At 49.7% G+C, this 19,626-nt stretch overlaps 1 protein-coding gene and 1 pseudogene across 1 annotated transcript in view; one reads left to right on the forward strand and one right to left on the reverse strand.

Moving 5' to 3' along the window:
• The window catches only part of MPPED1 (metallophosphoesterase domain containing 1), a 75,087-nt gene that overhangs the window by 28,547 nt on the left and 26,914 nt on the right, over window positions 1-19,626 (forward strand). The window lies entirely within an intron of this gene.
• Window positions 10,560-10,660, reverse strand: LOC123592297 (annotated as a pseudogene).

Genomic DNA, 19,626 nt, shown 5'->3' on the forward strand with positions numbered 1-19,626 from the left:
GTGTTGGGGGTTCAGGGATGTCCACCGCGGGTGTGGTTCCTGCCCGAGGGGCCTGAGGCAGGGACGGGTTATAAAGATTAAACAGAGTAAATAGACAAGATCATTTTGGTGATTAGATCAGTAAATCAGGTCAGCAAACAGGGCGAGGTGAGAGTGACTGGGGCAGGGGTTTATCTGACATAAGGTGGTCCAGGAAGCCCCCTCCGAGAGGGTCCTGCGCTGAGAAGAACCCAGTTCTGAATTGCCTGGAGGGTAGCCAGAGGCCCTCAGGGCTGAGCACAGTGGCCCTGGAGGCCAGGGAGGAGGCCCGGTCCTGCTGACCAGAAGCTGGGGCGAGGACGTGGGTTTTATTCTAAGTGTTAAAGTGGCCACTGGGGCAGAGGCAGGGGAAGGACATGGTCTGACTCAGTGTTTTGAAAGACTCCTTTGGCTGCTGGGTGAGCTGGGCTGCAGCTACTGGGGCACCAGGAGAGATTTTACAGGTGTCCTTGAGAGGCGAGGGGAGCCGGGACTGGACCTGGGGGTGGCCGAGGGCACAGTGCAAAGTGCAGGGTTCGACCGCATGTTGGAGATGACATCAACAGGGTTTGCTGATGGGAGGTGGGGGTGGAGGGTGAGGCGGGTCACTGACCTGGTGTCCACGGAGCCCGGCAGGCCTGGCTTAGGAGGGCGCTCAACCCGTATCTGTTAAGCAAAGGAAGAAAAAGAAAGAGAAATTTTATCATGTGGTCACATCAATCAAAATGTGCAGGGGCGCCTGAGTGGCTCAGTTGGTTGAGCTGTTGTCTGAAGTCAGTTGTCTGACTTCAGCTCAGGTCATGATCTCGCGGTTTGTGAGTTCAAGCCCCGCGTCGGGCTCTGTGCTGATGGCTCGGAGCCTGGAGCCTCCTTCAGATTCTGTGTCTCCCTCTCTCTCTGCCCCTCCCCCGCTCTGTCTCTCTCTTTCTCTTTCTCTCAAAAATAAATACACATTAAGAAGAAAGAGTCCTTTTTTTTTTTTTTTTTTTTTAAAGATCTTACAGGGATTATCACTGAATGCAAATAGTAGATCTAACGTGGATTCTGGTTCCTTTCCTCATTAGTTGGATATAATGGCCCGATTCAGACATTTCCAGAAATCTGTTATTCTTGCAAAGACTCAAGACTGAATATTTAATGCAAAATTTTTCTTTGACTTCGGTCCCCATTTCTGGCAGCTCTCTGTTCAGGAGCCTGGATGGTGCCCGAGGAATTTGGTTGTAGATAGCACAGTGGCCAAAGTGAGGGATGACCAGGTGCTTTCCCAGGGGCAAGATTGATGCCCAGATTTTAAAAAATGGGTGAACAGTGCAGCACAAATTTGGTGTTCATTTAAAAAATTAATTTTTTATACTCATCAAAAAAAAAAAAAAAACATTCTTCACAAAGCCAAAGCGTGTTTTAGGGGCTAAAAGAGAGAAAATTAACTTCTAATGAAGGTGAAAGAATCTAGAATTTCTAGCTGTGGTCAAATGATCTTGGCTAGGCATAATTGCAGTGTTTTCGTATTAATATATAACCAACGCCCTTGAGAAGTGTGGTTAAGTGGGAATTATCTATTTGCAACAGAATGGCTTTGGAAATGAATGAGACCCACTGGGGTATATGTGTGTGTGTGTGTGTGTGTGTGTGTATTCTTTTTTAAAATGATTATTTGTTTATTTTGAGAGAGAGAGAGAGAGAGGAAAAGGCAGAGAGAGGGAAGAGAGAATCCCAAGCAGTCTCTGTACCGTTACTGCAGAACCCGATTTGGGGCTCGAACTCATGAACAAGAGGTTCATGACCTGAACTGAAGTCAGATGCTTAACCGACTGAGCCACCCAGGCGCCCCGCATGTGTATATTTCAAACATGTTTTGCAAGACCATCATCCTAAAAATCTCTGCCTTAAGTTAAAAACAACAACAAAAAATTTATGCTTAAACAAGGTATAGAAGCACATCTCTGAAAGGCCTGGGGTCTCTGAGATTTCTTCCTTCGTTTCATTTTGTTATTCTGGGAGATTTTATGCTTGCTTATTTATATCCCAGTTTGTGCCAAAAGATTTGAGATGATTTATAGAAGCAGTAAGGATAGTAAAATGGTAACACATCACTGATAAATTAAAAGCCACGATTTAAAAAAAGAAAGAAATTAGAGTAGTTCAAAAGGAGAGCCTAGAATATCAACACTCAGGGCTAGATGGACCCTGTGAACTGGAAGTAGGAGCCTGAGCTTCCTGAGGGCCAAAGTGAAAAGGGTGATGCATTTGGTAAATGGCTTTGATAATTGGAAGGAGGAAATCTTCAAGCCACTCTGACTGATCCACACTCTGTCATGTCGGGCATCCGTCTCACTCACCTGTGAGTGTCTTGAAGGCCAGACTTGTGTCCCTGTCATTTCTATGTAGGAGGATCTTGGTAAAGATTTTTGTATTTGGATAATACCAATGAATATTTGTTTGGTGTTTCCTGTATATTAAACCGGTCCGTTTCTGCCATTCATTGTGTGCCCCAGCCCCTGCTTGGGATTGATTGAAGTTTGTTTTTTTCCCCTCTACTGGTTTGGAAATTCTACATTCTTTTTCAATTTGTTTAGTGGCTGCTCATAAATTTTTAATATGCATATCTGACTTAACTCAATCTAAAATTAATCGATGTCTGCATTCTTCCCTGAAGGTCCCTGGAACGCACCCACCCCATCCCCTCTTGCTGCCGTCTTATGTATCTTTGTTGTCTGGTGTCTCACTTCTAATTTGTTTATAAGCCTGCCCTGAAGTATTCGCCATCATGATTATTAATAATAATCTTTTCCAGTTTCCAGTTGATTGTTTACTCAACGTATGTTTGCTGAGCACTTGTTATGTGCTGGGCATGATCCTGGGCACTGGGGATGCTGCAGTGAACAAACAGAAGACAGGCCATGGGTAAAGAGAGCTGTAGCGTGTTGGAGAGTCAGAATAAGGGGTCAGGGCAGGACCCGATGAAGTGACATTTGAGCAAAGTGCCGAACGGGGGGAGCCAGTTAGGGAGAGCATTCTGGGCAGGGGCAGCAGCTTCGAGTCAGCAGTGCTGGTGGCACCTTTGAGGGCCACTGGGCAGGCATGGCTGGATTGCCACGGAGGGCCCGAGGGAGTGAGTGAGTGGGAGAAGCGGAGGCTGGATAGGGGACGCGAACCAAGTAGGAAGTTCAGGAGGCTTCACGTAGGAAGTGGGAGTTGAGGGAGACCTTGGCATCTGAGCGACGTTTGGTCAGGTGAAGGGTGGGTTCAGGCCTTCCAGCTCGAAGGGGCAGGCTAACCAAGGGTCTGAGGCTGGAGCTCTGACTTGCCATTGGTTTGCAGTCATTCACTCCCTCAAGAAACACGTATTGGGCGCTTGTGTTGTCCTAGACTCTGTGCTAGACGCTGAGGGTACAGTGGGTGGCAAAACAAACAAGATTTCTACTGAAGAGACATGTAAATGAGAAAACACCATGACATGATGCCTGACATGGTAACTAACCTGTGATCAAGTTAGACCCATGGAGGTTTAATTCACAGCTCACCTGCCTGCCAGGTATGGGACCATGGGCAACCGACTTACCTGGGTCTCAGGTCCCCATCTGTACAATGGATCCTCCCAGACTGGAGGAAGTGTGGAGGAAGGATGATGTGTTAATAACCACATGGGCTCAGAGGCTTTGCTGGGTTTCCCTCCATGACCCTTTGCTTCACCCCGCGGGGCATCTTCACTCCTTAGTGCCCGTTGGAGGCTGCAGAACCGTTGGAGGGAATTGTTGGTTAGTAGAGAAATACCGGCGCGGTCATTCAAAAGCTGAGGAGGCAAGATTTTCTTGCTGGTATGCTTCTTTTCTTTTTTTCTACCAGCTTGGCGCGATGTGTTTGGATGTGAAATAAGCCTGTGGGTTTTTTAAAATGTCATTTTCATGCTGGACTTCATTCCAAAACAGGAATAGTCCACCGCTCGAACATCCTGGCTAGCACAGAAATGAAATATTCTGTCCCCGTGTGCACACAAACCTCTGAAATGTCTGGAAGATCCCACCATTTCTCTGTCCGCACCTTCCCCCGCATGCCTCCTGCACCTGGGCTCAGCATAGACTTTGTCGGAAGCTCTGTGTCTGGTTTCGTCTGGAGACTGTGGTCACCACTTAGAGAGGGCGTGGAAACTGCCCTGCCCCCACTGCTGTCGTTATCACAGAGCTGCCCCTTCTCATGGGGCATCTCCCTGCCCGGTCTCTCACAGAATCCTGACAGCCAGCCCTTCTCAGACTTCAGGTGCGTGAGAAGCTCCTGGAGGGCGAGTCTGGGTAAAATGTGGGTCCCAACTTGGCAGATGTGGATGGGCTGGAGATTCCACATTTCTTACAAGCTCCCAGGCGGTGAGTAGTCAGGCCCTAGACCAGTGTGGTCCAGTATGGTAAGCCACTTGGCCTCATGTGGGTATTGAGCACTAGAAATGTGGCTAGTGTGACCGAGAAGCTGACTGTTGTGTTTTATTTCATTGTGATTAATTCGAACTTAAATAGCTATGGGGGGTTAATCACCATCGTATGGGACAACACAGCTAGACAGCTCCTTGAGGTGTTAGTGTCTCTACAGATGGAGAAACTGAGCTCAGGGAAGTGAAGAGCTTGCCCAAGATCTTAATGGCAAATAAAAGTGGAATCAGGATTCTCACTCAAGGTCTGTTCTCTTTCTTAAATTTGTAGTATTTTTTAATACCTAAGGTGACTTTTTTTTTTTTTTAATATGGGAACTTCTGTGTATCCAGAAAACCCTGGCCTTTTCAATTAGCAAATCACTCCTTTTCAAGACTGTTTTGATATTCGTGGTCATGAGTAACACTTTATAGCATCGGGGCCAGCCAAATAAAGTCATGTTTAAGTTGCTGACAGGATGTGAGAATTTGTCCGACACTCTACATGTCATATTCGGAAAAACACATTTTGCTACAAAGATTCATTTCCAAGTCTCATGGGGGCTTACCAATAATGCCTTCCTCTGGATGGCACTTTACAGTTCAAAAACACTTTACAGTCTAAAGGTGTTTTCATGTTGTTTGCTCACTTCTCCCCTGTGACAAAAAGCCCACGTTCTTTGTAAAGTTGTCCCCACTTTGCAGATGAGGAGACAGAGACCCAGTGCAGGGATGTGGTTTCCTGGAGGTCGCCCCAAGTCCTGGCTTTCAGAGGTCACCTTCTCAGACCTTCCCTGGATTGGTCAGCTTCCCCACCCCGATGCTTTCTGTCCAGCTCTCCCGCCTGGCTTTACTTTTTTCATATCAAGTATCCCCACCTGACCTGGTACTTACTTGTTTATTCCTTTGTTGCCAACATCGCATGGGGTCCACTACTCAAAGGCGGGGATCTTGTTGGTCTCATGCATGCCTGCACTTCAGCACCACAGACAGCACCCCCCAGTTGGCACTTCATATTTATTATTTATAAGTTAAATCAAATTCCTAACACGAGAAAGGAGCCAGTGGGAAGGATGCTGCCTTTGGAGCAGGCGGATCCCCTCCCTGGCCCTGACCAGCCACATGCCTGCTGGGCAACCTTGAAGTAGTTATTACTCTTATGCCTCAGTGTATTCATCCAAAAGTGAGGTACCAGGTAGGATGATGCCCTTTCTTTGTAGAGCTATTGTGAGGATTGAGTAAGGCATTGCAGTTGGGATCCTGCTTAGTTAAGCATGTGGGTCCAGAGAGATCCCATGGGTTTGGATCCTGGCTCCATTCTTCCCATGGGCATGTTGTGTCTTCTCTCTGAGCCTCAGTTTGCTCATGTGTAAAAGGGATCTAATGTTGACAGAGCTCAGTAAGGCAGGGGGTGATCTGGGCTCAACATGGGACCTGGCACAAGATAATCACATCATATATTCAGCTACTTTTTTTTTTTTTTTTTTTTTTTTACTTTGAGAGAAAGAGGAGAGTGGGGAGAATCTTAAGCAGCTGCACGCTCAGCACGGAGTCCCACATAGGGCTCAGTCCGATGACCCTGGGATCATGACCTGAGCCGAAATCAAGAGTCAGACACTCAACCGACTGAGCCACCCAAGTGCTCCTCAGCTACTATTTTTGTTGTAGCTATTTTATGAATGCATCTAAAGTGCCTGGCACAAAGTAGATACTAAGCTGATGGCAGCCTTAATTGTTATTATTAATATCTCCAAGGATGCCGCCTTTCTTTTTTTTTTACAATCAGATGTTTAAGAGTTAGGATTTAGTTCTTTGAAATTTGTTTTAAAAGGAAAGCAGATTTTTTTTTTTTAAGCGTATAGGTTTGTTTTTTTGATTTCTCTTAAGAAGAAGACGAATTTCACACCTTTCTGAGTGTGCACGATGCAAATGAAGATCTGAGACTCACCGAAGGCCGTTGGGAGCTAATTCTGGGCTCGTTTGACAGCCACGACACTGAAGGGGAAGCATCGAGCTGACAAAACGGGGCTTTCTTTGGTAATGTCCCAACCTCTCCAAATAGTCACTTTCCAGACTAACATTTGTCAGATTGGTGTTCTAAAGAATAGTTTGTGTTCATTGATCCAGCTCTGTCCCCTTCCTGCTTAGCACTCTTCACTGATTCCTTGCTGTGTCCTGGGTAAAGTCCAGAATTTTGCCTCGTAGGGGAGGCCCACTGTGGTTGTGATCCCAATTGTCCCTCCCAGGCCTGCTTCCACCCACTTTGCCCGCCCTGGGCTTCTGAGCAATTGACAGACACCTAGCAGGTGGATTTTCTCACCTCCAAGCATTTGCTTGTGTGAGGGGCTCTTCCTAGGATGCCCTTCTACCCTGGGAACCTATTCATTCTACCCTATTCATCTGTGATACCTATTTCTATGATTATCTCTCTCACCCACCGTTTCAGAGCCCCTCCCTTGCTCCTAGTCAGGGAAAGGAAAACTTAGTGCTGTATCGTCCCCTATGACTTGGTATCACCCCTACTACAGATCCCGAATTATTTGCCTGTATCTTTCCCACACTGGAGGGCAGGAGAAGGGGCTGTGTTGGGACGTCTCTGTTCCCAGTCCCCAGCACTTATTAGGGCCAAGGAAAAGGATTGTGGAATCCAAGAATGAATAAACAGAGGTGGCAGGCTGATTCTACTTTAGTGCATCTTAACAACCAAAATGTCTTTTTAGCTTCAAAATGCTTGGTTTTATGAAGAAATACTTTAAAAATAGGAACCTTTAGTCTTCGTCATTTTCGAATACCTATTTCAGTGGCTACAGCAAAGAACATTGCTTTGGGCCATATTTTCCCCCTCTTTAAAAGGGTTGTTTAGGGGCGCCTGGCTGGCTCAGTCGGTTAAGCGTCCGACTTCAGCTCAGGTCATGATCTCACGGTCTGTGAGTTCGAGCCCCGCGTCGGGCTCTGGGCTGATGGCTCAGACCCTGGAGCCTGCTTCCGATTCTGTGTCTCCCTCTCTCTCTGCCCCTCCCCCGTTCATGCTCTGTCTCTCTCTGTCCCCAAAATAAATAAACATTAAAAAAAAATAAAAGGGTTGTTTATAGCAGAAGGCACCTGTGGAACCTTCTGGAAAGGACCAGGTATCTGACCCGGTAGCCATGCCTTTAATCCAGGCTGTCAAACCCTAGGTGAAATCTGTGTTGGGAATGGTTACGCAGGTAAGGCGGGGGCTTCTTGTACCAAAACTTCTCAGCTAGGACTTTTTGATGCGGGGGGAGAGGGGGTGGTGATGAGGGGGCCGAGGTTCTGGATGGCCACTTAGCCTTTTCACCTCTAAACCATGAAGACCTCTGAAATTCTAAAATTGTTTGTATCTACGATTAGAATGATTGGGTTCTAAAGTTCTGAAAACCCCATTTCTAGCATTCTGAGTTCCCAAGAACCTATGGTTCTACCTGCTCATAGTTCTAGTTGTTGGGGATTCAGGGTCCTTGGTGTTTTTCTTCTGAGATTAAAAAAAATTGTGGTAAACTATACATAATACTTATCATTTTAACATTTTTTAAAGAACGTGTACAGTTCAGTGGCATTAAGGACATTCACACTGCTGTGCAACCATGACCACCATCTGTTTCCAGAACTTTCTCATTTTGTAAAATCGAAACTCCATACCTATTAGACGATCAATCCCCATATTCCCTTCCCTCCCCCAGCCTCAGGCAGCTACCATTCTACTTTGTGTCTCTATGAATTCGATTAGTCTAGGTCCCTCATATAAGTAGAATCACACAGTGTTTGCCCTTTGGTGACCACCTTATTTCACTGAACATGTCTTCAAGGTTCACGCATGTGTCGGAATGAACATCCTTCCTTTTTAAGGCTGAACAGTATTCCATGGTGTGGATATACCATATTGTACTTATCTGTTCATCTATCAATGGACACTTGAGTTGTGTCCACATTTTGGCTACTGTGAATAATGCTGTTACGAACGTGGGTAAGCAAATATCTCTCTGAGACCCTGATTTCAGTTCTTTGGGGCATATGCCCAGAAGTGGAATTGCTGAACCGTATGCTAGTTCTGTGATCTTTAATTTTTCAGGGAATCGCCATCCTGTTTTCCATAGTGGCTGCTCCATTTTATATTCCCGCCAACAGTGCCCAATGGTTCCCATTTCTCCACATCTTCACCCATACCTGTTGTTTTCTGGTGTGTGTGTGTGTGTGTGTGTGTGTGTGTGTGTGTGTGTATTTTGCAATAGCCATCCTAACAGATGTGCTCATTGGCCATTTGTATGTCTTCCTTGGAGAAGTGTTTTTTTCAAGTCCTTTGCCCACGTTTTTCTTGCTGTTGAGTTCCAGAGTTCTTTATATGTTCTAGTTATCAACCCCTTATCAGAAGTATAATTTGTGGGGTGCCTGGGTGGCTCAGTTGGTGAAGCATCCGACTTTGGCTCAGGTCATGTTCTCACAGCTTATGAGTTCAAGCCCCACGTCGGGCTCTGTGCTGGCAGTTCAGAGCCTGGAACCTGCTCCCTCTCCCTCTTTGCCCCTCCTCTCTCTCTTTCTCTCTCTCTCAAAAATAAATAAACATTAAAAAAATTTAGAAATATAATTTGCAAATATTCTCCCCCCCCCATTTTGTGGGCTGCCTTTTCACTCTGTTGATGGTGTCCTGTGATATACAGAAGTTTTTAATTTAGAAGTTATTTTTTTCTTGTTGTCTGTACCTTTGGTGTTGTATTCAAGAAATCAACTGGCAAATCTAATGTCATGAAGCATTGCCCTGTTTTCTTTTGAGGATTTTGTAATTTTAGCTCTTTTAGGTTTTTGTTGCATTTTGAGTTAATTTTTGTACGTAGTGTAATGTAAGAGTCCAGCTTTGTTCTTTTGCATGCAGATAGCCAGTTTTCCCAGAACCACGTGTTGGGAAGACTGTTGTTTCCCCCGATTGAGTGGTCTTGGCACGTTTGTTGAAAATCATTTGACCATATATGTGAAGATTTATTTCTGGGCTGTCTATTCTATTCCATTGATAGATGTCTGTATTTATGTTGGTACCATACTGTTTAATCACCGTAGCTTTTTAGTCCATTATGAAATCAGGAAGTGTTTGACTTCCAACTTTGTTTTTCTTTTTCAAGATTATTTTGGCTATTCAGGGTCCCTTGAGATTCCATATGAATTTTAGGATGGGTTTTCTACTTCTGCAAGAAACGTCATTGGGATTTTGGTAGGGATTGCATTGAGTCTGTAGATTGCTTTGGGTAGTATTGATATCTTAACAATATGAAGCTTTCCAATTCATGAACATGGGATGCCTTTTTATCTCTTGGCGACTTCTTAAGTCTCTTTCACCAAATGCTTTGTAGTTTTCAACATACAAATCTTTTTCCTCTGGTTAAGCTAATTCCTAAGTGTTTTGTTCTTTTGGATGCTATTGCAAATGGGATTATTTTTGGATTGATTGTTACTGTATGGAAAGACAACTGAGTTTTTGCACCTGGTTTTTGTATCCTGCATCTTTGCTGCGTTCATTTAATTTGTTCTAATGTCTATACTGCTTTTTAAAATTGTCCTCAAAGGCTGTTTACAGTGTCCACAAGATCTTCTCCAAAGCATTGTGCTATTTGAAATAAAGTCATTCAGAGCTCCTCATAACAGGAGCGACCTTGTGAGGACTTAAATATATGGCAATAGTCTTTTTTTGGAGGAATATTTGATTTAAAAAACTCTGGCACGTGTAATACGTGTTGATTGTGACAGAGAGGGGGACGTTCACTTCTCTGCTTATCAATTGTGTAGTTTTGTAACCGCACTGAGCCCCAGTTTCTATATCTGTCAAACATGGTGCCCATTTTGTGAGGCTGTTATTGTGAGTGACAAACAGGGATGAGGGGGCTTGTCTCAGGCTCTCAGCAGGTGACATCTGTGACGTCATTAATGGCTGCCTGACCTGCCCGGGGGAAGGAGCTGCTTGGCCAGATCACCTGCTGTGGAACCTGCTGCCAGAGTCATCCCAGCACTTAGATGCTCAGAATATCAGAGGAATCAACCAGTTAAGATTTTCTGCCTGTTTTGTCTTGTTTTTTTTTAATGTCTTTTTGTTTTTTTATTTTTTTCGTTTACGTCCACGTTAGTTAGCATACAGCGCAACAATGGCTTCACGACTTTGTGTGTTGTCCTTGCCCGGGGGACACGCTAATCTTCCCTGTGTCTTTCCAGTTTTAGTATACGTGCTGCCGAAGCGAGCACCTGTTTTGTCTTTTAGTTGGTCTTCACTATGTTTTTGTTTGATTTGGTTCTAGGTCTGGAACAACAGCCAGAGCAACTGAGAGGCCAGGCTGCCCCTGGGGAGAACTAGGAAGTGGTCAAGGGGTGCCCGGCCTCCTGTTGCCTTCTTATTTAATTAAAGTCGTATTTGTGTTAAGGCAATACGCACACACGGTTAGTCACAGTGTGCCGTGAGGCTTACCAGCAGTCTCGATTTCCATTTCCCATTTAGATCTGGTGGCTTTTATTGCCAGGTGCCTCTAAGTAACAACTTTTATTGCTATTTTTTATTTTTTAATATATATATATATATATATATATTTATGCTTATTTAGTTTTGAGAGAGACAGAGACGGAGTGTGAGCGGGGGAGGGGCAGAGAGAAAGGGAGACAGAATCCGAAGCAGGCTCCAGGCTCCGAGCTGTCAGCCCAGAGCCTGACGCCGGGCTCGAACTCACAAACTGTGAGATCATGACCTGAGCCGAAGTCGGACGCTTAACCACTGAGCCACCCAGGCGCCCCTCCTTTTTCAATTTTTGATGTTACTTTTTAATTTCTTAAAATTAAAAAATGGCGACTTAGACTTAGTCTCTCCATCCGTATACACATATCTCTTCTGTCCTTTTTTATTTACTTATTTTGAGAGAGAGAGAGAGAGAGAGAGAGAGAGCACATGAGTGGGGGAGGAGCAGAGAGAGAGGGAGAGAGAGAATCCCAAGCAGGCTCTGCGCCATCAGCACAGGGCTGGACGTGGGGCTTGAATTCATGAGCTGTGAGATCACGACTTGAGCTGAAATCAAGAGTCGGTCACTTAACTGAGCCACCGAGGCGCCCCTCTTCTCCTGTCCTTTTAACAGCGTTTTAAGGCAGTTTTAGGTTCACTATTTGTTGTGCAACTTACTGTTTTTCCTAAAGTAGTTAATTGTTTTGTTTTCTTGCTTGTTTTCCTGTGTACCCACCGTGGGTCATCCCCGTGTCCTGCCGAGTTTTAAATGCCCCTCAGCTGAGGAGCGGGCCACGCTAAGCCATTTTCAGGCTCTTTTTCCCTGGAGCCTCTGACGGCTGCCCCGGCCTGGACAGTTGGGCCTGCACACTTCCATCATCCTGGAGTCTCCCTCTGCCTTTCTTCTGTCCTGGGGCCCCTGCCTACAGCATCCCGTGGCTTCCCTTTTCTTGCTTTACTCCCTCCTGTTGGGGGACCGCATCCTCTGGTGGCTCTTCCGAGAAGGAGTGCGGCAGACATAAAATTTGGCAAAGCTGCATGTCAGAAAAAGTGTTTATTCCGGCCTCGGTCTTAACGGATAGTTGGCCCAGCTGTAGGATTACAGGCAGCACACCATTTCCCCTCAGAATTTGAAAAGCATGACTCCAAAAACTTTCTTGTAGCTTCCTGTACCCCATTCTTGTTGGGATACCCCATCCTTAGGATATGAGCTGTCTTGTTTCTGGGCGGTGTGCCTTGGGTGTGGGTATTTTCTCATTTATTTTTTCTGGGTACTCAGGCAGCCTTTTAAACCTAAAAGAATTTTGGGGGCGCCTGGGTGGCTCAGTCGGTTGAGCGCCCGGCTTCGGCTCAGGTCGTGATCTTACCGTTCGTGGGTTCGAGCCCCGCGTCGGGCTCTGTGCTGACAGCTCGGAGCCTGGAACCTGCTTTGGATTCCGTGTCTCCCTCTCTCTCTCTGCCCCTCCCCCGCTTATGCTCTGTCTCTCTTTCTCTCTCAAAAATAAAAAAAAAAAACATTAATTTTTAAAAAAAATTTTATTTTATTTTTTTCAATTTTGAGCCAGAGGAAGACACCGAATCTAAAGCAGGCTCCAGGCTCCAAGCTGTCAGCACAGAGCCCGCTGCAGGGCTTGAACCCATGGACCGTGAGATCTTGGCCTGAGCCGAAGTCGGACGCTTAACCGACTGAGCCACCCAGGCGCCCCTTGTGCGGCCTTTTTAATGGAACAAACTTTGTCCTTTAATCTGGGACATTTTCTCATATTATTATATTTTTTAAAATTTCCCTCTTCTCTTTTATCTCTGATGTCTCCCTCTACCACTCATACAACTGATTTTTGTATCTTTTCTCGCCTGGTACTCAGGTCCCTGTCTTTCTGTTTCTGTCTCTGGGAGAGTTTCTCAAATTTATCTTCCCGCTCTGTGCCCAAATTTGAGAAACTCTGCTAAGATTTTCTTTCTTTTGTGAAGAACACCCTGGTAGAATTTCACGGGTGCCCTATCTTCTATTATCTCACCAAGGGCGTTAATTATATACTAAGTCATTTCTCCTGTGCCAGCCCCATTTTCCCCAATTTCCTTTTCTCCGGTCGTTTTGGTCTCTAGCTGTGTTCAGCCTGAAGGTTTTCCTCCGAGGTCTGGCGGTCCCGTGTGTTTATGCGTCTGAAAGCTGTGCGTGCAGGGCAGTGGCTTGCCGTGACGGGGACCCGGCCATCTCTTTGGGGGAACCCCCTATGCCCTGTCTTTTTCCCCAGAGAGGGGTTCCCTCTTTGCAAGCCTGGCTCCCGGAATTTGAGAGCTGAGTGGGGAAGGGGCCTGGGCTCTCCAAAGTCCCCATGTTTATGCTTTCAGTGTGCCTTCCTCTGGTTCAGCCCCTACCTTGCTGTCCATCTTCCCTGGGGCCTGATGGTCCCTAAATGAGATTCTTCTGAGCTGTTTGTTTTCCCTTGAGACTAAACTCCCTCCTTCTGTGGAGATTGGGAGGGAGGGAGGGGCGGGTGGGCTGAATGCGTGTGTTAAGAGAGAGCCCCAGCCCCACCTGCTCCCACGGGTCCTAGGTCAGACCACACACCTGGGTCTGCATCCCTGAGCTGCCTGGGACTCTGGCCACAGCCGGGTCTGCTTCCTGGGGTCCCCTCCCCTTCCCTCCCCTCCCCGCCTCTCCCCAACCCCCTCCCAAGACTTTGGTTTCAGTTTTGTCTGCTCAGCCAGGCCAGTCCACTCGTCCGTCCCTCCAACTCCCAAACCTTTGGAGGGTCGTGCCTTTTTGATTCCTTTACCGTTGATTTCATGGGATGTCAGCAGCAAGGAGAGGAACGTGGGCCTTGCAAATGCCCGTGCTGTGCAAGTGCCCGTTTGGTCCTGCCGTCTTACCCTGTGACACCCCCCTGGGGAGCTCCCACCCCAGCCTCGCTCCCACACCCGCCTGGCAGGTCTCAGCTGAAAGGGCTCGCAGGGTTCAAGACCTGCACGTCACCTCGTCATGGAAGAGAAGGGGTATCAGGCCTCAGCCCGGGTCTGGTGAGGTTGAGGCAGAGCTGAGGCCGAACCTAGGCCTCCTGGCCTCCAGTCCGGGGCCCTTCCCACGGCCCCGCCCTGGGCCTTGGTGCCCACGGACTCCTGACGTCTGTGCAGTGAACACCACGACTTGTGGAGGCCGCCACGTGATAGGCTGGTCTGCGCCTTAACGACCGTTAGTCCCATTCACGGTAATTAGCTTAGCCTTCTAGAACATCCTTAGAGGATTGGTTGGGAGGCCTTAGGTGAGCCATTGACCCCTCTGAGCCTCATCATCTGCCCTACGTGGATGATGATACCTTGTGGGTTCAGTGAATGTGCGTGACGACCTATCTGCCTGTACTAGTCCCGTGCCGGGCAGGTCCCCGGCAGGGTGCCCAGGCTGGTGGGGGATACGAGAGCACCGGCTGAACAGGGCTGGGAGCCCTGGGCGTTGGGGAACCCCCATCCCCCTGCCCTGGTTGGGAGCAAGAGGGTGTTCCTGGCAGGCCTCTTGGAGGAAGCGGCACTTGGGCTGACTGTGTAGGGCGAGCGGGATTGGAGTGGCCTCAGAGGGAAGGGCGAGGAGGGGGTCCTGGGTGGATGGGACAGCAGGAGCAAATGTCAGGAGGCCTTCGGCGGCCCAGGGGCGCTCGGGCAGGGCAGGGCAGGGCAGGGCAGGGCAGGGCTGGGGGTGTTGTACAAGGTGAGGTCGGAGCACTGACAGGGCCTGGCCTGGAGGGGGCGCCATAGCCTCAAGCGCCAGGCCTTACCAGCTTGGTCCCTGGCTGAGGCCCGGGCGTTTGCTGAACACCTTTGTGCAAGTGCGTTCTTCCGGGCTGGGACTTCCGGGGAGGTTCCTGTGAGACCTTTCTGGCTGCATTCGCTCTCGTTCTGGGGAGGAAAAACAAGAAACTCTTCGGTTGTCCTTTGCAGTCTCAAGTCACCTGTGCTCTGCAGTAACCAACAAGCACTTAAAGAGGCTTAGGACTGAATATTCCCGTTTTTAAAACATCTCCCAGGAAAAACAAATGTTTGGAAGTTAAGCATTTTGGCTGTTAGGATGGAACAGAGGAAAAATTGCACTTGCCTTTTAAATATGGGGGCCAGTGCTGAGTTGTGGATCCAGAACCCTCGCAAACGCTGGACCACGCGGGCCGGGCAGGCTGGGGTCCGCCTGAGGGTCCACGCGGCGCCTGCGGTCCTGGGACGCGTCCTTCCCGCCCTGGGTGTCTCCACACCCAGCTCTGGGCAGGCCGGCCTGCCAGCGTGACCCCAGTCAGGTGACCTGACCTCCCTAGCCTCCTTTTTTCATCTTGACCTTCCCGGCGAACATTTCTGGACCGCGTCATAGAACACGGTGTTTGCTCCTCCTTAATGGCCCTGGAAGGCAGTGGTCGTGCTGTTATCCGGCTTGTATTGACGTGCCTGTAATCTTTTGTGTTCTGATGCTTTGACATCTTGGGGCCTTGCTGAGCCCAGAGGGAGGGTCCTCCCAGAGTTAACCGATTCTAGAGATAGTGAAGGACCCACTTTTGAGCGTGCCTTTCTTTTTCCTTTTTTTAAAAAAATTTCTTTTAATGTTTATTCATTTTTGAGAGAGAGAGAGGGAGCATAAGTAGGGGAGGGGCAGAGAGAGAGGGAGACACAGAATGTGAAGCAGGCTCCAGGCTCTGAGCTGTCAGCACAGAGCCCGACGTGGGGCTCGAACCCACAAGCCGTGAGATCATGACCTGAGCTGAAATTGGACGCTTAATCGACTGAGCCCCCCAGGCACCCCTGAGCGTGCCTTTCATATACAAACCAACCAACCCAGAGCCCCTGCCCACCCCCAACTGCCTCCTTTATAGGCCCTCATGCTCTCAGCCCCCTATCCCCTGACCCAGTCACCCTAGGGGCAGCCCCTGTCCCCCAGGGCCTGCCAGAATCGTTCAAACTAGCCAATCCTAAACTTGCTTCCCCTGCTTCCCCTGTCTTTTCCCTTGGAAACCGCAACAAAGGCTCCAGTTCAGGTTTCTCTTTTACTTCCTCTGCCTCCTGACCGGCCCTGGCTTCCCCGTGTGGCCGGGTGTGGCCCTGAACGCCACCTGTGTCTAGGGATCTGCGAGTATAGACTTCCTTACTCACGACAGTCATTTCCATGTGTGTGTGTCTTCCTACTGTGATTGTTGCAAGAATCCTAAACATTCTTCTTATAGATGAGGATAGTGAGGCTCCAAGAAGTAAGAGTTTTCACCCCAGGCCAGACAGCCAGTAGGTGGAAAAGGGATTCAGGCGTTTTTGGCTCTGTGGCGTGCACCCCTAACCACTGTGCTTTACTGCCTCTCACCTGGGGAGGTAGGAGCGTCTAGAAGCACTGAATGTAAATTGCCTATTACACTGCCTAGCACCGGAAAATGCTCACAGCAGGGCAGCAAGAAACAAATTTTGCAGGCACAGCCCATGTGTGTGTTCCTGTGCCTCGGCTCTGGCCACTGGCCCAGGCACGCGTCTGCAGACCTCTCCAGTCAGTTCTGGAGAATTCCCCGTCTCCTCGAATTGCCAGCCCGCGTCCTCCGTGTGTGCTTGGCTGTGTGATTCCATCACCGGCAGTAACGCGCCCGAGCTGTGTCGAGACCCACGGGGGGCTCAAGGCTGAGTTGGGGAGCCTGCCCCATCCCGGTGTTGTTCTAGACCGGGCGCCATACCGAGAAGCCTGCTAACGTGAGTCTCCCAGACGTTGGCAAGTGTTTAAACACAGAACTGACAAGGATGCACTAAAAATGCAATCAGAGATCGTTACGCCGTCTCTTTATTCCATCCCCCTCTGCTGTGTTCCGTGAGATGGGAATGGGCGGGAAAAGCCGTAAGTGGGCATTTTCCTGATTGTTGCCGCATTTAGAGCGCACTAAAACTCCGCCGGGCTCAATGCGCCACTCCGGGAATGGCATAGATTACAGAGAAGCGTGCACATATCTTGTTGAATTTAACAGATGACGCAGTTTGGAGGCAACACTTTCTGTTCGACGGGATGGGTAAGTGTTAGCGATAAAGAATCGTAACCTTTCGGAAGGAGCTTAATCTTGGAAGCGCAAGAAGCAGAGGTTTTGATGGGTGTCCCTCCGCGAGCCCCAAACGCCGTGCACATTTGCTCCGTGTGGCTTCTGTACGTGGATGCGTTTCTATTTGGGTATATACGGCAAATGGAAAGTTAAAACAGGATGGTCGTCCACCGGTGCTCAGCTGATTCGTACCTAATGGTCTTTTTACCCCCATGACTAGCAAATGCCAGGGGCTTAAATCATCTGGCCGGAGGAAAGGAAGCATTTGGGGAAGATGGTCGAACGTTGTTGTGCAGGATATAAAGGTAGGACAATGTCCCACAGTCCTGGAGGCGGGGGAAATAGGGCTGGTTTCCAGGAGGACTTGGGGCTTCTCAGAGATCGGGTTGGCCCCCGATCTAACCTGCCCCTCGAGGCCACGCTCCGCTTCTCTCAAAGTCCACAGCTTATCGGGCACGTGGCCCCAGAGTCTGGTTTGGCTGCTGATTGGCAGTCTCGAGGTGCAAACCCCGGCCGTCCGCTGTCTCGCTGTGTGACCTCAGGCAGTCGCCTTCCCCTCTCTGAACTTCAGTCGCCTCCTCTGTCCACTAAGCGGTGTGGACTAGTCCCTACTGGGACTGACCTCGTGACTCAGCCTTGTTCCCCAGAGTGTCCCCGACGGTGTCTCACCAGGGTCTAGAACAGGGCTCCTGCTGGATCAGAGCTTGTGGACAGCTGACCAGGGCATGGGGTGGTGTTACAACAGGCCCCAGGGAAGGAAGCGAGTGTGTGGCTTGATGGGCTTTTGCGATAGGCTGACTGGATTCTTTGCTTCTGTTGGGCTGATGAGGGGAGGTGAGTAGGGAAAAGCACTTGGACCCATCTGTCCCCTCTCTTCACCGGGCCAGCACGGCCGCCCCGACACCTGCCCGGAGGACACCTCCCTCTCGCGGTGCAGGCACCTCTGGCACCTTGTCAGGCGCCGGGGAGGCCCCCCTGCATGCCAGCCCGCTTCTTGGCTGCCAGGAAGGACAGCAGCAAGAAGGGACAAAGGGAAGAGCATTAACTTCCTCTGTGTGCTGACGACTTTGTATTCATCACATCTTTTTACCCACAAAGCCCCTGCAAATTAATCAGTCCCTAAACGCCCCCCTCCTTCACTGCACAGATAAAGAGGGGGGAGCTGACGCCACGCAAGAAAGCCTGTCATGATTGGTCATTGGGCGTTTTATCCGGTCAGGATGTAAGAGCTGCAGGATGATGTGACCACCTGAAAGCTAACGCAGCCTCAGGCTGTAACAACAGAGGTAGCAGTTCTAGAACAGAGGAGGGGACTTCTCCACCCTCCTCCAGGATGCTCAGGCTGTTCCAGAGCCTTGGTTCTGGCTCGCCTAGCGAGAGAGCAGGTCCATCTGGAGAAGGCAGTGCGCACGATAGTTTGGGGGGGCCAGGTCAAGATGAGTTTTGATGAGGCCGAGCTACAGGGCCTATCCCGTGTCCAGCGTCCTCTGTGGTGACCAGTCACTTTATTATTGATTTGCGTAAACTTAGGCAACCTCGCCGAGCCCGGCTTTTCCCAGATGCAAAATGGGGATACCTACCCTTGAGCGTCTGTGAACGTCATACACGGCTGGCGAATTGCCAGGTTCAGGTGGCCATCCAGACAGATGTGTCTGTGGCTGGGCCTCCAGCTCAGAGGGGCACGGCGCCCACTTTGCAGGGAAGGGAGAGCCCGGACGGGATTTGAGGGTATCGTGCAGCCTCTCGTGGCTCCTTTCCCCTCCTGGCTTTGTGTACAGGAGCCTTGTCCCCCCCATCTCCCACCCACTCTTCCCTGGGAGGGGAGAAGCCTCAGTTCCCTCCTCTGCTGAGGTGGGAGGACAAGGGGAGAGCTGACAGCTTCGTGCTCACTCCCCGATCCCCGGTAGTCGGGAGCCGCGGAGATAAATGAAACCATACAGTTGGAGTAATTTGTTAATTTGCTTAAGGAACACCCCCAAGTCAGAGACATGACATCAATACGTGAGTGTGGCTCGGGCTCCCCCGGCCGGGGCGATGCCGAGGTGGGACGGTGGGATGGACGGGTGACGTGAAGCGGAAACGTAGAGAATCCGAGCTTGAAGGCGGCAGGCTGAGTCCCCCTCTTGTCCCCCGATTGCAGGGTGGGGAGGGGCTCCGTGAGGGCCCCCAGCTGACTCTGCGGCCTGGTGGCCTTGAAGGACTCGGGAGCCGCTGACCCAGAGGTGTGGGGTCAGCTGGACCGACACCCGGTGTCACCTCCCCTGCTCACCTGCTGTGGGACCTGGGCAGATTCTTGGCCTCAGAGCCGTAGCTACAGAGTGTATCTCGGAAGGTTCCGGGGGATCAGAGGGACCAGCCTTTCCCCAGCTGCTCAGGCCCCTGCGAACCTCCTCCCTCCCTGCTGGCAGCTGGAGCAGGGCCACTGAGGTTCTCTGCTCCCTGTCACCCTGTGGTGCTTCCTTTGCCAGACTTCTACTGGGACCCGCCGGGCACCAGGGGAGTGAGGCCAACACGTCTACTCCTGTGCTCCTGGGGCTCTCCGGCTTTGGGGAACAAACAGATACTCGGCACCCCTGGGCCGGCCCAGCAGGGTGGGCCGTGATAAAAGTAGGTGGGGAGGCAGAGGGCCTGGAGAGCCCATCCCCCGCCTGACTGGTGGCACTGAGGGACAAGGGCCAGGCCTGTTC

This window comes from Leopardus geoffroyi, chromosome B4, assembly GCF_018350155.1.
Source record: "Leopardus geoffroyi isolate Oge1 chromosome B4, O.geoffroyi_Oge1_pat1.0, whole genome shotgun sequence".
Classification (NCBI taxonomy): Eukaryota; Metazoa; Chordata; class Mammalia; order Carnivora; family Felidae; genus Leopardus; species Leopardus geoffroyi.